The sequence below is a fragment of the Heterocephalus glaber genome, unplaced genomic scaffold (genome assembly GCF_053883595.1).
Source record: "Heterocephalus glaber isolate CG9 unplaced genomic scaffold, H.glaber_assembly_v1.0 deba00001781, whole genome shotgun sequence".
NCBI classification, from domain to species: Eukaryota; Metazoa; Chordata; class Mammalia; order Rodentia; family Bathyergidae; genus Heterocephalus; species Heterocephalus glaber.
In genome coordinates this window covers 8,098,513-8,115,179 of record NW_028258467.1, presented here as the reverse complement: position 1 = coordinate 8,115,179, position 16,667 = coordinate 8,098,513, and the positions used below count along the sequence as shown (strand labels likewise).

General features: G+C 41.8%; 1 protein-coding gene across 45 annotated transcripts in view; it reads right to left on the bottom strand.

Annotated features, from left to right (window-relative positions):
• The window catches only part of Rbfox1 (RNA binding fox-1 homolog 1), a 1,452,839-nt gene that overhangs the window by 184,973 nt on the left and 1,251,199 nt on the right, over nt 1–16,667 (bottom strand). The gene's annotated exons all lie outside the window — the stretch shown is intronic.

The following is a 16,667-nucleotide window of genomic DNA, read 5'->3' as shown; positions in this document are numbered from 1 at the left end:
GCAACTCCAGTCTCCTCTGGACATGGTGCTCAAAATCACAATTAGAACTAACAACCATTCCAATCCAAAACAACAGAAAGCAAGGCTATGCAGATGATCTCTTCTCACCTTTATATACCAGGGCCCTCTTGGTGGCATTGCTAACTTACGACAGACTATTTCAGTCTCCATTAGCCACTCCCAGAGATCGTTCATGGGCCCATGTGAGTATCTCAAATAAAAAGATGGCATTGTTTATGGGTGAAGTTCTTCAGATACCTAAGGAATTACTATGATTTCCTGGCTGAGAAGGCAAAATTGTAAGAAGCCAAATTGAAAGCAGGAATCCAGTGAGATGATGAGAACAGTGATAATATAATTTTCCTGTTGTTGCTGTAACAAATTACCACACATTTGGTGGTTCAAAACAACACAATACTCTCTTACAGTTCTGGAAGTCAGAATTCCAAAACCTGTTTTAGTGACGTAAATTGAAGGTGTCACAAAGACTGCCTTTTTTTTAAGGATCTACAGGGATTATCTCCTTTCTTGCCTTTCTTCAGCTTCTAGTGACCCCCTGAATCCCTTGCCTTGTAGTTATTCTCTGTAACTTCTAAAAGCAGCACCTATCTCTGCCACTGAGCTTACTGCCTCCTACTGTCACTCTCTCTGTCACCTTTGCCTCTATTGCACTGTTGTGATTACACTGGGCCCAATTAAGTAATGCAGAGCATTCTCTCCATTTCAATATCCCTCTCTTAAGTCCATCTGTATAAAGGAACATGCCCAAGTTCTAGCGACTAAGATGTGGATATTTTTGTGGCCATGCCTGAGTCTGTCATGATGATGACATTCGAGAGAAACACTGGGGCAAGAGCACTTTCTGAGATGCTAGGAACATCAGCTATCAGATACAGTAACTAGTAAGATGGAGCCACCAATCACCTACTTGGATGGTGGATAACGGACCTAGGGACTGAACTTTAATTTTAATCAGTTTTAATCTATGTAAATATCCACACATGGCACTGGCAAAGTATGGGACAGGGCAGGTGACAATCAGCTCCCAGGATGTCACTAGTAGCACCTACAGTCCTATGAAATAAGGCTCAAGGATGACTGTAGAGAAATACCTGATCCTCTCACATAGTCCTTGCAAGACAATCACATTGCTACATTTACTAAAGGCAGGAAAGTTGTCTGAACCTGGTATGTGAACCTCGTATGTGTTCAGCACCAAGGACAGAAACACACAGAGAGACTTGCTTAGAGTCTATTGTTAATCTGTATTCCCCCTACTTGAATTTTTATAGTATTCTGACTGATAAATGAATCTCAAAAACTAAGATTTAGGTCTGCTAGATCATGTTATGAATGACAAATGAAGAATGCATACTAAATCATGCTAAGTATGATAAGTTTATTATAGGGCCGTTTTCATCTTTAAGCATGGTAAATTTTTTGCTGAAAACTGAGGTGACTCCAGGGTATACAAGCATGGGACATAGGGTTCAGATGTTGGGAAAGTGATGGATGTAAACTGAGTAGAGTTTTCTTAGCTTAGGAATTAATAACATAGAGCATATTCTTCAATATTCAGGATTACAAAGAAGTCACTAGGGTGGGGGCATGAACATTGGCCAGATATAGAAGTTTGGCCAGAAAAGTTCTGAATTACTGAAATTCAAATTCTTCCTGAAATTTGTGTTAAATAAGGAACAATGATATTACATTTGTTATTTTAAAACTGAGAGGAAATGAACACTACCCCTGTAACAGCTGTAATGCATTGCTTGGGAAGAGGGAGCAAGTCTTCAGTGGACCTCAGGCCCAAATGTCACATTATCTGTTAAGAATAAGAAGTCCAACAGAGGCATGCTACCTTTCCATAAAGTAAAGCAGAGAGAGAGAGAGAGAGAGAGAGAGAGAGAGAGAGAGAGAGAGAGAGAGAGAGAGAGAGAGAGAGAGAGAAAGAGAGAGAGAGAGACTGACCCAAAAGCTTGCTTTGACTCCAGCCCTCAGATCAGGAAGGAAGAGTAATATAAACTCTTCCTAAAGAAATTCTGAAAACCAGCAAATCCACATCACAAACCCAGCTAGAGTTCCATGCATCTGGCTCAGACTTCAAGGCTGTGTCTATCTGCCTACCACGGAGGCACATTCTTCCAGCAGCCTGGATCTCAAAGCAACACCTAAGGAGAGTTCCTTACTAGTATATCAAACCAAGGCCAAGAGAAGGAGACAAGTGAAGAACTGAGAGCCAACCAAAGGTCATAGATGGGGAGTGCTGGGGTGGATAGAGCTATGAAAGACAGATGTGATATCACCAGACAAGCAACGGTGGATTGGTAGGTGGTTTAAGAACTGGTTTCAGAAAAAAATAAAGAAATCCCAATTTAGATACTGTAGCACAATTAGCCAGATGAAAGTTTATTGCAGGGCTATCTTAGTGGGAACAAAGGGGTGGTGAGCAATTTGATCCATGTCTTTGTCCTTCCTGAATTCCCCATTGATGTCTCTCTAAAACAATGGCAGCTTTTAGACGACTTTTTCCAAGTGTGTAATAATCAAGAGATGGGCTGGGGATTTAGCTCAGTGGTTTCGCCGCCTGCTGTGCAAGCGCAAGGACCTGAGTTCGATCCCTGATACCAAAAAACAAAAACAAAACAAAAAAAAGAGATTTCTTAGTCACATGTGGTAACACACACATATAATCTCAGGTCTCTGGAAGGCTGGTACAGGAGGATGGCAGGTTTGAGCCCAGCCAGAGGAACTTAGCACCTTGAACTGAAAAAATAAAATTAAAAAGGGCTAGGGATATAGTTCAGCTCAGACATCCTGGGTAAAACCCCTAGCCCTACAAAGAAATTTCAGCAATAATTTATCAGGCTAACACAAGAAAATAAGGTACTGAAGTGGTTTAAATTTCTATAAGTTCTTAAAATGGCAAACATGTTCTTCTAGTTTCAGAGCAAAAAGGTACAAAAGTAAAAAGAGATGCTGTTTCTGCAGGAAGGTGGGGTTTGATTTACAACAGTTCTTTTGTAGGAGACATAAAATGTTTGATTCTCCAAGGTCATAAGATGATGTACAATTTGAGGTTGACCAAAGGCTGCCCAAATACCCACCTTCAATTTGATCTGCACCCATGAAATAGTATAGGCCCTTGTTTCCAGCTGTTTTCTAAATCATAGTTCCTTCCCCACAGTAGAATGTGCTAACCAAATCAATTTAGTACCCGAAAAAAATCATAGTTTAACTTACTTTACAGGTGTGTTATCTCATCTATGTCAGACTCAAACCCTCCACTAAAGAAGGCAGCCTGGTAGGCTAAAAGAATTGGAATTGCACACAGTGACATGGAATCTCAAACTGATCCACTCTGGGAATTGGCTGTGAGTTTCAACAGACTGAAAACCTAAACTTACCAGAGACAGAAGCTGGTGGAGCAATGGGCCCAGCAGAACCAGTAGCTTCAAGACCAGAAAACCAGGGACTATGATGTCCAATGTCTGAGCTATCTGGTGTGACAAGGTGTCATTCTTTTCTCAGTAATGAGGAAAGCATCTGCCTTGAAGAAGGAGAAAAAGTCAAATTGGATATTTTTGCCTATTTATTTTGGCTCAAAATACTGATGGAAGTTTTGCAGCTTCCTGCATTCAGAAGTCAGACCCTTGACCACATGGCAAAGATGATCACTCAACACAATCAGGATGCAGAATTGAATTGAAGGGGAGGTGAAAAGAGAAACACTGGGAAACACAAACCTACCATCTCAGCCTAATGAGAGAAGCATTGCGAAGAGAGAAGAGGAACAGCCCCATAATTTCTCTTTTTAAACTCTGAGCAAGGACAATTCATTTTATCTTTTAAAACCACTGTATATGGATCACTAAAAGGTGGAAATAAAATCTTATATTAGTGTGCTACAGTGTAAATGATGCTATGCATAATTCTCTGTTTTTGCATCTCCAAAATGGGGACAGTGATAGTAGCCACTAGCAAAAGATTATTTTGAAGATTAAATGGGATTAAGTACACATCACATTTAGTAGCAAGACCTGCACAGATTAAGAGATCAGCAAGTGTTCACTATTAGAGGAATAATAACTTGATAACTGTCAAAGGCAGTCTTGGGCCATTCCAGGAATGTAGTAGATACTTACTCAAATAGAGCTTCTTTATTACTTAAACATGAATGGTGCTAAAAAATTTTTTAAAAAGTTTCAGCTGAAGGCTCCCTATAGTGTTACCTTATAGAGCATCCTAGGAAAGACAAAAGGATGTTTGATAAGATAGAGACAGACAGTGGCAGATTCACAGAGATATCTGTACGGAGTGAGAAAAACAGAAACAGAGGCAAACATAGATATGGATAGATAAGACCCCGAGATTCACAGATTTTATAAAGACAGATACACTGACACACAAATGCTTATTTATACACACAGAGAGACAGGTAGATATGTAGATAGAAACATGGACAGGCAGGTGTATAGATAGATGGACAGACACATACATACATACACACATACATGTAGATTGATAGATACATAAACAGGTACATGGATATACAAATGCTTACATATATACATATGGGCAGACTGAAATAGATATAGATAGATACATGGAGAGGTAAGTAAATGATATTTACAACATACATATGGACACAGATTTGTGGATAGGTAAGAAGGTAGGTGGATGGATAGATCCTTACAGATAGATGAGCATATATATGCTAACTTACATACATACAGATATATATGTAGATACTTGGATAGGCAGGTAGGTAGGCAGATGGATAGATAGGAGCTTACATACGTAGATCTGGATAGATGCATAGACATATGCATGACTAGGTAGGTGGATGGATTGGCAGATAAATATATTAATGTACATATGCAGTTACATGGACTTCTTTATATCTATCTATCCATCTACCTATCTACCTACTTACTTAAGAGAAAGGAAGAGGAGAAAATATCAGGGAGAGAGAAAGGAGCTACCACACTGTACTTTTCGCAGCCCAGGACTCCATCATTCCGAGACACATGGAGCTGAGTGCTGGAGCCCCTTCTGCCCGCAGGAACTCGGCACACCGCAGATGAAGACATAAGGCACACCAGCTCATCAATCACAATCACACAGGGACACAAGAGCGAGGCAAGAGGATTAGTGCTCCAGCCTGCCCATGTCTCTCCCCTCTAACAGCTCCTCTTTAATTAAACATCACCTCCAGTGCTTGCTTGTGCGGAGTACCCCCTCCACTCACAAGGCTGGCTTCTTGTAATCTGGGCTCCAGAGTTAATTAGAAAAGAGGCCCTGAAAAAAGAAATCCATTCCAAGGGTGGGAATCCCTGAACAGAAATTATTGGATGCTGATAATAAAGATTTGCTTTTCTCTGGAATTGAGATTGACTGTTAAATGGCCTTCATTAAGTTGCAGCTTTTTTTCTACCCAGGGCCTCTCCAATAAAGCTATCCTGGATCTTACTGAAGAGGCCATTGGGTTCTTGGAGAGGTAAAAGAGAAGGCACCTTGATAAGCGGTGTCCAGATTGCTCAGGAGAACGTGTCCATGCAGATGGGCTGGGGGCATGCGTGTGCACAGGTGTGTGTTTATATGCACAGTGTTTGGTCTAGGAGTGTCTTCACATGTATGTGAACAAAAGAGAGGGATTCTTGTACACTGATTGTCTTTGTGCATGGGAGATGGTGAGTGAGACAGAGATGGCTGGTGAGAATCTTAAAGCATGGAAGGAAATTTTCACTGTGGGGAATGTTGAGCCATTCGATTCACTTATTCAACCAATATTTATTGTTCCCCTATTTCATGCCAAGCAACGTTCTCTGTGCTGAGCATACAGCCAGATAAATTCTTCAACTACATGGGAGTGCTTCTTCCTGTAGGAGTCAGGACACTGACATAGAAACACATCAACATAAAATACAGTGTCCTATAAATGGGATGAGAACCAAGGAATGGAGCTAGAGAGTGATATGGGCTGTTACATGAGACAAAGTGGTCAGGAAGGAGAGAGCCCTGTGGAAAGCTTGGGGAAAATAATCTCAGGCACAGGGAGCTGCAAGTGCAAATGCCTTGAAGTGGGTTGTGTGTTTGAAATGACTGAAAGGAAGCAAGGCGATAGAGTAAAGAGAGCTGGCGATAGAAAGGCCTCAGTGCTAACGCCTTCACACCAGCAGGACTCGATCCTGAGGGATGGCCTGTGTCTTTCTCCATCCCCTGGGCTTCAGCTTAATGGGTTGATTTTAGCAAGAGAGCCCACCTGGAGCATGACAGTTTCCATATACCAGGCCTGGCTGCCACTCACCCAGCGCATCCTATGAGAGCCAGACATCATCCGTGCCAAGCACTTCCCCTGATTTCCCAAATCCTCCTCCTTAGCAGGAGCTATCATTCAGCCCAAATTATGGATGCAAACATGGAACTCAGAAGTGGGGTGACCAGCCTGAGGTAAGGTTAACTGGGCCAGCCCAATGCTCTACACAAAATGTGGTGCCCACAAGGATCCCTAGATAGTACAGTGAGGCTGCAATGATGTCAAGTGATACCACAGAGCAAAGATCGGCATTTTTTCTATAAAAGCCAGAGAGGAAACACCTTCAGCTTTATCCAGCATACTTTGCTGTTGCCACAACTCATTTCAAAAGTTGCAGGGAGAAAGCATCCTTGGCCAACATATAAATGAATGTGTGTGGTGGCATGTTAATAAAGCTGCATATAAAAAGTAGGTGTTGGGCCAGATTTGTCCCACTGGCTGACACTTGCTACTGAGGATTTGTGATTCAAAAGCCAAATTGGTTAGGGAATCCACAGATGATATCCAAGGGTTTTAATATTCAGATATGGAAGAGTTGAGAGAAATATGTGTATATATATATATATATATATATATATATATATAATTTATGTGAATATTACTTATTTCACATAATGAAAATGTAGACATTAATTAGCCACATTTTTGCACAGGCAAACTTCTATTAAAAATCTTTCCTTTTAATATGAGTGGTGGCCCTTCTCTGGGGGAAGGAAGAGCTCCTAACTGGGGGTTGAGAGCTGCTTTACCTCAAGGTAAAGGCCACTTCTTCAGTTCATTCACCTCATTCCCTGTCATTTTCTAAAACTAAAAAAAGCACATGGAGGAGGAGGAGGTTACAGCCTCTAGTTGGATTGAAGCAAAACCTATTAAGCATGTTAATCCATGTATTCCTTTTTAAATTTTATTTTATTGGTTCAATTTAGGTATACAACATAATGACATTCATCATTGGAAATTTTCACCTTTACATAATCTTGGTTCTTACTTTTCCCCCTTCTCCTGCCCTCTCTTCAACCCCTCTATCCCTCCCTCTTTACAAAGACTTTGTTTCCATATTTTCATTTTCTCATATTAATTCCATTCCCTTCTTTCCTTTCCCCTACCCCTCCCACTTCCCCTTCCCCTTGTTAATCCATTTGTAATTCAACAAGAAAGAAATGAAAGTACAAAGCAAAATGTAGAAGGTGGTGAAATGTCTTCCAGAAATGCACAGGTGACAATGTGTAACAAGGCAAAACCTCAAAGAATCACATCATGGTCTTCCTTGAACACGGCGAGGGGAAAAGGACACACGAGTGTACATTTGTGTGTGCATGTACACGTGTGGATAAACTGGTCATTACAGTTGCAGAGCAAATGTCACATGTTGTCAGTGAATACACATGTCCTTTGTTTATTAACTAAAGCATACACAGCAGGTGGAAATGCCTTCCTACCTGAGTGAGTCTGACTTTCTATATCTAGAATGAATGCTCTGTTATTAAAACAAGATAGGTTAATACTAAGAAACTTAAGGCCTTATACAAATTTTGATATACAAACATAAAAATGCAACTCAGTTGTGGAAACCCAGAGGGTATCTCACTCCTTGATAGTTTTGAGTAAGCTGGGGCCTATGGGTGAGGACAAATCACTTCTTCACTATCCTGATTCTAACAATTTCCACCTTCTGAGTCCAAAGGCAGCCATTAAATCAGACAAAACATAGGCCAGAGAGTCTCAAGCCTGTATAAAAACAAAAAGGACATCTGGGAGGAGTTAAAAATGAAAACACCAAACACTGTACTGCTGATGGGAAGGAGAAACAGCAAAGCCACTTTGGAAAAGATTATAGGAGTGTCTTACAATGTTAAACCTATATTTACCATCCCTCATAGCAATTCCACTGAAGAGGATTTACCCATGAAATACAAAAATGTGCCCATATAAAGACATATATGCAAATTCCATAGCATTTAAAGTAGCCCCACACTAAAACCAAATTCCCATTAACTAATGCATGGATAAACAAACTGTGGTATATTCCCACTGTGGAATACTACTCAGCAATAAAAAAGAACGAAATGTTAGTATTAAGTGAACAGAGTCAAGCAAAAGACTGCCCATGGTTTGGTTCCATTGAGGCAAAATTCAAAGCAACAGACAGAGAAAGGAGGTTGGTAGCTGATTGGGTTATAGATTGGAGCAGAATAGACTAAAGATGAAAATAAAGAAATCTTTGAGAATGATGAAACTGTCCTGGAGGTTGCAAGATTGCATACAACTACCAAAACTTTAACCTGTGCATTTAAGTGGATACATTTAATTGTATGTAAACAGTAACTTAATTTTTAACATACCTGATGTGTCATTTCCACTATAAACTAGTTCACGTGGAATTTCTCAAAATGAATAGTATTTTAATTATTCCCAGGCCTGTCTTTTAACCCATATATATAGCCATATGGCCCTAGTAACTTGTTTCCCTGGGATGTTGGATTTTGACCCAACACCAGAAAATCCATGTTTGAAATATTAGCACTTCCCACCCTGTAGAACAATAAAGAAAGACTTCATTATCACTCGTCTCAGTAAGACATGCCCTTCTTTCGTCCTCAGTGTGCATGTCCAGGAGGTACACACATAGATGACAATAGTAGGATCACAGGCAGAGGCTAGGCGTCAATGAGTCTACCATATACTAAAGGCCTACTAGGTGCAAGAGACCATGCTGTGCACTTGTCTAAGACTTTCGACATGATACACATTATTGGCCTCTTCTCAGAAATGAGGGATAAAGAGAGGGTAACTCACTCCCCAGTAGTTTTGAGTAAGTTGGGGCCTGTGGGTGGGGACAAATCTCTTCTCTATCCTGATACTATCAACAACTTCCTCCTTCTGAGGGTCCAAATGTAGCCATTAAATCAGCAAAATCTACATTCACATGTTCAGTTAGGGTGGGCAGAGATACAAAGTTAGATCTGCTGGACCCTAAACCAGTTCTCTTCATCCCTAATGTAACTCTTGCTGTTTCACTCGTTTCTCATGGTATCTAGGAGGGACCCCTGATAGTTCACAAGGCCATTCTCACAGATTCAGAGGAGACGGCCAGTAAACGCTGGACATTGTTTCTGGAAGCAGAGTACAGCCATGTCACAAAAGGAGGAACTCAATTCTGCTGCCTCAGGAAGGTATACATGAGGATAATACCTTTTAGTATGTGGGTGGCTTCTCTCCCAAGCACCCTGTTTCAGGCTGAGGACCCAGGGTCATGACCTGGGAAAATTACTTATAGTGACAAGCACACTGTCAGATTTCACCTCCAGGTTAAGGCCTTTGGTCAACTCACAGTGAAAGCTACAAGCAGATCATTGCAGAGCAAAGCTTCCCCTCTCTTGGTTCTTGTTTTTGCAACAGTTAAGCCCATCTCCTGTACATGGTGTTCAAGATTTGGGGACAGAACATCCTGAGCTTGTGGGAGGATTCATTTGCATAGAGATGGGTAGGCAGGGGCTTACCAGCACATCCAAGAGCATCAGCAAACACCCAGGAAGGAAAATTCCTTCCTTCATCTCTTGGAGTTCCAACCCCAAGCAGGGAGCCTCTCCCTGATAAGAGGAGCCTGTCATAGCATCTTCTCCATCCTGGATCTCTAGTGAAACAGACCTGGACTTTGTGTCCCTGGGGCCAGGTACTGTCTCCACAACTGCTACCCCAAATATTCCCAGGGTGACCAAAGGGAGGAGAAGAGAAATGTCAGCAGATGACTTTTTATTTAAAAAGATGAATTGGAGGGTTGTAGAAAGGGCTAAAGAGACACCAGGAGAATACCAAGGACCAAACCAGAGCTGGCCTTGCTGGTCCTGAAGCCAGCAATCCCCCTTAGCTAAGAGTGCTGCACCAAGCTCCTTGCACCTCCTCATTCACCTACACAATGGGGCTGTAATCTCTACCTAACACACTTCACAGTGACCATAGCTGACATCGCTGAGCTTCTATAATGCAATGGGGATGGGATGGCCATCTGGCCTAGCCTTCTGGATATCTGGATGATGTAACTTTCTGCAACATGACAGGATAGATGCTACAAAATGTTACTGTGATTACTACAAGGTGGGAAAGTATGTTGCTGTCAGGACTTTGCTAGTCCTTGATATATGTAGACACTACACCAACTGATTTGCAGGTGCCAGTTCCTATAATATCCAGATTTCCTATAAAGAATAACAAACAACTTTCAACATAAGAGGTGGGTGCTGCTGTTCCACACCAAATTTGCTTCAGGCTCTTAACACCTCCTAGCTATTCAAGGGGTCAGTAAACTTCTAAAACAGACTAACATTGAACAAGATCAAATTAAAGGTGTGAAATCTTCCCGCTAACTCACCAGAATGGCATGACAGAACCATCAAGATATTCCTTCAAAGTTTGCGTTATTTTGAAAGTATCTAGATAACTCAGCAGTAGTTTATAGCTAATATCACTGCTAATTGGCACACAACAGTCTACAAAAATATCTGTAGAAGTAGCTGCTGGTCTACATATTGTGCAGATAAAATGGTTTACATTATCCACAAGACTATAAGCACCCTTAAGATGAGGGACAAGCCTTCCTAGTTTAACATTTTGTCCCCAGCACTTTTGAGTCTCTGCTATGTTCCATTTCAAACCCAGACTCTCTTGCAGAGTATGTGGCGATATCCTAATTCTGCATAGGAGAAAACTGAGGTTCTGAGTGGAGTAATGTCCCTAAACAGCCTAAAGCATGAAGGGCAGAGTTAGGATTAAAGGCCAACATGTTTTGCCTCAGCAGTCGTGAAACCTTTGCCCACATCACTCCAGTGCCACCAAACCAGAGCTGGCCCTCAGGACTTTGGAGAGAGGTGGACTCCTGAGTCCTCCTGTTCCTTCCTCCCAGAATTTCCCACTTGCTTCCCCTCTTTCCTCTCAGAGAGATGAGACCCAGGAGGACAATTTGTATCCAAGAGGCTGCTGCAATTCCCAGTGGCTTTCTGCTTCCCGGGTAAGTCCCAAGACCCAGCAGATCATTAATTATGACTCCTCACAAATGGCTTCCTACCGCCCTTGCAGGCATGCCTGTGCCCTCAGAGGGAGGGGAGAAGGATTCTCAGCAGCAGTGAGAGCAGCCTGTGCTTCCCTCCACGCTCAGTTCTCTGCTCCGTTCATGCGGCACTGGCACGGAGGCCTCCAGGCAAGAGAGGATCCGCCACTGAAAATGATTCTGCGTTTGCAACAGGGAGGGTGAGGGAAACAAGGCTGGTGGCTTTCAAGAAGTAAATAGCATAGGATGGGGAAGAAAAGAGCTGGTGATAATTGGGGCAGAGAACTAATATTTCCATCATGTTAATTTTCCCCAGTGTATGATTGCACTCACTTTGTCATTTGTGGAGATGGGATTAAATATTTGCTGAAGCCATATTAGGTACTAGTCATTATTTCTCTGAATTCTCTACACAGTCAAAAGGATAGTATGACTAGTGCCTGTTTACAGATAAGAAGACTGAGGCTACAATTGAATACATAAGAGGAGGACAGGATTTAAGACCTGTACTGCCCCAAATTCCTTGCTCCAACTGTGACCTCACATTGCTTCACAAGGACTGGGTGTAGTAGACATGGGGAAGATGAGTATCCTCACTTGAAGCTCTGAAAACTAAAACTCTGAGAGCTTGTATGACTCCTGCAAGACACACAGCTTTAACAAATGGTCAAAGAATGAAGATATTCCATCTTTCCTCAAGAATGAGATAATGAATAGCTTAAATGGATCCTGCAAGCAAAAAAGCAAAAGGCAGGTGTACGCAGGGCAGCCACGGGCTCATGTGGGGAATGACATCAGGGGTGGTGAGCTCGGATATGTCACGGCAGCACCTGCATCCTCTATATGAACTTAGAGATCATTGCTGATGCAAATAGAGTAAAGGGGATCTGAGATTGAACACAAGTTTAAGCATGAAATGCCTACCATGTAAGTACATTACTGAGGGGGTTTGGGGAGCGCTGTGCAATAGAGTTCTGTCAAAACTGCAGCACACCGACAGCCACAGCCACCGTAACACTGGAGACACGGGAGCTTGTGTGCCCACCCAGGCCGGACATGGGGGAGCAAAAGCAGAGAGCTGTCTCCTCTGGCCTCCTAGGGGTGTCAGATGCACAGAAACTGTTTTCCTCTTCACACCTTGGCCCACCTCCTGCCTTTGTGTGCATAGAAGGCTCTTGTACTCTTTCATACATAGACAAGGGCTCCTGGGGCAGGGTGGGCCTGAAGAAAGGGCAAACACTGTAGAGTTAAAAATCTGAGATTGAAGCAGTTTTTTCCACTCCTACTTCAGTGAGGTTGTACAAAGCACTTTATTTCCCTGTCTTAGAAGTGGAGGTAAATTCTGCTACTTTCACACTGTGGCTCTGAGGTTTAAATGAGATGACACACGAGAAGAGGCTAATGCAATACTTGGCACATTAGAGAAACCAATTAAACAGTGCTATTCTTCAACTTTACTCATTGAATTAGCAAGTTAGCCCACTTAGAGCTGTAGTAAGGGGTTATTTCAAGGTCTTGGTTCCAGGGATGGGGACTCTTCCTGGATATCTTTGGCATGTAGGGAGGATCCATTTATTTACAAGCAGGACACAAACCCATACAACAATAATAGACTTTGAGGTATCTACATACGATTTCCACAGTGGATGCACCAGTCTACACTCCCACCAGCAGTGGAGCAGGGTTCCTCTATCCCCACAGCCCCGCCAGCATTTGTTATTGGTTGATTTCATGATAGCAGCCATTCTTTCTGGAGTGAAGTGGAATCTCAGTGCTGTTTTCATTTGCATCTCTCGAATGACCAGTGTTGTTGAACATTTTTTCATATGTTTATTTGCTATTTCTACTAGCTATTTCCCTGCTGGACATCTTCCCCAAAGAATTAAAAGAATCATACCACAGTGATATATGTGCACCCATGTTCATAGCAGCACAGTTTGTGATAGCTAAAACTTGGAAACAACCCAATTACCCATCAACTGGAGACTGGATAAAGAAAATGTTTGTTTGTTTGTTTTTTAAATAAAATGGAGTATTACTCAGCCATAAAGAACAAGAAACTAGAGACATTTATAGCTAAATGGATGCACATTGAGGTGATACTCTTAAGTGACATAAATAGGACACACGTGTAAATACTGGATAGTTTCTCTAGTGTGAGAAACTGAAAGTGTAAATAAGGACTAAAAGGTATAATAGATAATGTGAAATAGGAAGAAAAGGGGCAAAGGGGAAGGGGAAATGGGAGGGGTAGGGGAAAAGAAAGAAGGGAATGGAATTAATATGAGAAAAAGAAAAATGGAAACAAAGTCTTTGTAAATAGGGAGGGATGGAGGGGTTAAAGGGAGGGCAGGGAAATGGGGAAAAAATAGATTATGCAAAGGTGCAAATTTCCAATGATGAACGTCATTATATTGTATACCTAAAATGTACCAATATAGTTAATAAAAAAACTGAACAATAATGGTCTACTACACTGACATAAAGATATATATATATATATATATATATATGTTTATATATAAATGAGTCATTTGTAGGAAAATGAATGCACTTTGAGATCATAATGTTAAGTGAAATAAATCAGATACACCAGTTTAAGTATTTGTCATATAAGAGAAATCATTCAATATTCAGCTTATGTGTCTAATATAAGGAGTCTACAAGTTCAGACAGTGCAGATCAAAACAATAATCACCACCACAACGTCTTTGTCGGACTTTTCTACAAACCCTAAGAAAGCCCTGTAACCTCACCTCGGAATTTTCCAAAGATTTTTTCCTCTAACCCTTGGGTCCATTTTTCACCTACCTTCTTCTCTACTGCATAGCTCCTGGAAGGAAAGGAAAAGGTCATATTTGCCATGGATGATCCTGCCTCCAGTTCCACCTTGAAGTCTGAGGCTGCTCTCCAGGGCCCAAAGAATTAAAAACAGTGCAGTGAACTTGACTTTCATGTAGTTACTGCCATCTTAATAAGGTGGGAGCAGCTTGGGGATCCCAGGAACATGTAACTCAGGCCTTGCCATATGGAGCCAGACTGGAATCTGTCAAGTTCACTTAACACATTTTCTCTTCAGGGAGCCAGGCAGGCAATCACGTTCAGGGGGCAGGAGGGAGAGGGAAGGAATGCAGACAGGAAAGGGCTGTTGAAATATTGAAGCTAATGCAGATATAAAGCCAGATGCATAACTACATCCCCCCCCACCACCACCAGTAAATACTCTTCGCATAGACTCAAGCTGCAGCCAAAGTCTGACAATGATTTAGGGCTGGTTAGGGACGGGAATTGAAATAGCTAGTATGAATATATGTATCTCGAGAAGAAGTAATAAGAATGTTTCTCACTGTCGGAGGATGAACCACATTTGTACCAATGTCTTCCTTCTGCCCCAAACAGCCCAAGAGATAGATATCCCAATTTTAGCTTCCTTGAGAATGCCATTTTTTGGTGGTTGGTTTTGTGATCCTTATGTGTGATAGATCTTAAGAACAAAACATCATGTGAAAAAGGCAGAGATTTGGGGAGGAAGAATAAAGGCACCTGCTGTTAGGAGTGTGATACCCCCTGTTCCTGTCTGACAGCAAGTGCTGGGTACCATTTCCGGCAAGTAATAGGAATTCTGGGACTCCATACCAATGCAATTGTGCTGTGATGGATGGGGGAGAGGGCATCTCTCTAGAGCTTTGGGGAAAAAAGCCAGAATTGAAAATGTAATCTCCATTTCATACTTTTTGCTGATATTCAGCATAAAAGCAGTGCTACCCAATGGCCAGTCAAATTCAATGCAATTTATATGCAGCCTCGTACATCCTGGCAAGGATTTTTGAGGGGCAACCAAATCCTGCTCTCATCCTCTTGCCTCCACAGTACAGGTTTCTGGGAGGACAGAGCAATGCTTCAAAGTAGTGTTTCTGGGGAAATGAAATGAGGGAGTTAATTTGGTACAGTTTATAGAATGTGCCCCAAAGGGGACATTTCTAGGGACAACTAGGTACCCTTATCCCTTGGATATGAGGAAGACTTCCTTTTCAGAATACTCCTTATTTATCTAGTCCTTAGTCCTCCAGAGGAAGTGACAAAAAGAATTCATGTGTATGGTGGGAATCACAGTTGTGATGTTTAACTCTGTAAGAACAATCAACATTATTAAGTGATCTACATGTGTCAGACATTTTTTAAAGAGGGTGATGTACACTGAGGACCTGAAGAAAAGAAAGGGTTAAGAAGATTGATTAGGAGACCTGCTTGTGATTCTGGGAGTGAGGATTCAAATTCCAATATTCTGACCCTAGTGCCTCTTCTATTGGTTCCTACATTGCAGCTGCCTCTCTGGCGCGCAGTCATCTACTCAATTCCTGGGATACCCTAAGCATCTAATATATGCTATCTCCTAACTCTAAGAGCCATGGCCAATGTCTGCAGACATTAATGTATTTCAGGTACTCTGGGAGCCTCTCTAATGCCCTAGAATTGGTTAATTCTCATTTTCTTTAGGGGAAATTGAGGCCCACATAGATTTGATAACTTTTTCAGTGTAACTCCAGAGGCAAGCAGCAAAACCAGGATTGTAACCAAGCACTCTGATTCCATAAACGTGACTTTAGCCCATCTCCATATAGAAATGTTCACCTAGAGATGTCCTCTGAATCTGCACTGGAAATGAGATGACACATTCTAGCCTTGTGTTTGAGTAAATTTCCTCTCGAACTTCTGAGTCAACAGAAAATGGCAGAAAGAAACAGAGCCCCCCTGAGTCTCCACATGAAACATACTCTCCAGAGGGGGCCGGGTCCTCACAGAGACATCCATTGTATCCCTGGCTTCCTGAACAGTCTCTCTCTGATAAAGTCACCAAGACCTTGTGGAAACCATTTGTAGTCTAATCCTGGGACATGCAAAAAGCCACAGGGAAAGGTAGCAGATCATTTGTGCTGCATGGAACAACACAGGCACTCTGTAAATTTGGGATGAATTTATGAGAGGAAGTGGTTCAGTAGATTTGGTTAGCTAAAGGGCACTAATAGCAATAGAAGACACACTATGCCAGATGATTAGTACCTCATGCTGAATTAATGCTGAATATTCACCAACTTGTATCATCTACACCAGATATCCAGGAGACTATTTGTAAAAACATGCCCATCTTACAGGTAAAATGAAGTATTGGAGAGTTAAAGTATTAAAAATATATTAAAAGACACACAAGGAATAAGAGGTGGAGCCAGTGTGAGTCTAGAGTCTAGAGCCAGGCCCCTTAATAGTGGGGTGTTCTCAATGTCCCCGGGGCACTGTCAAAATCTC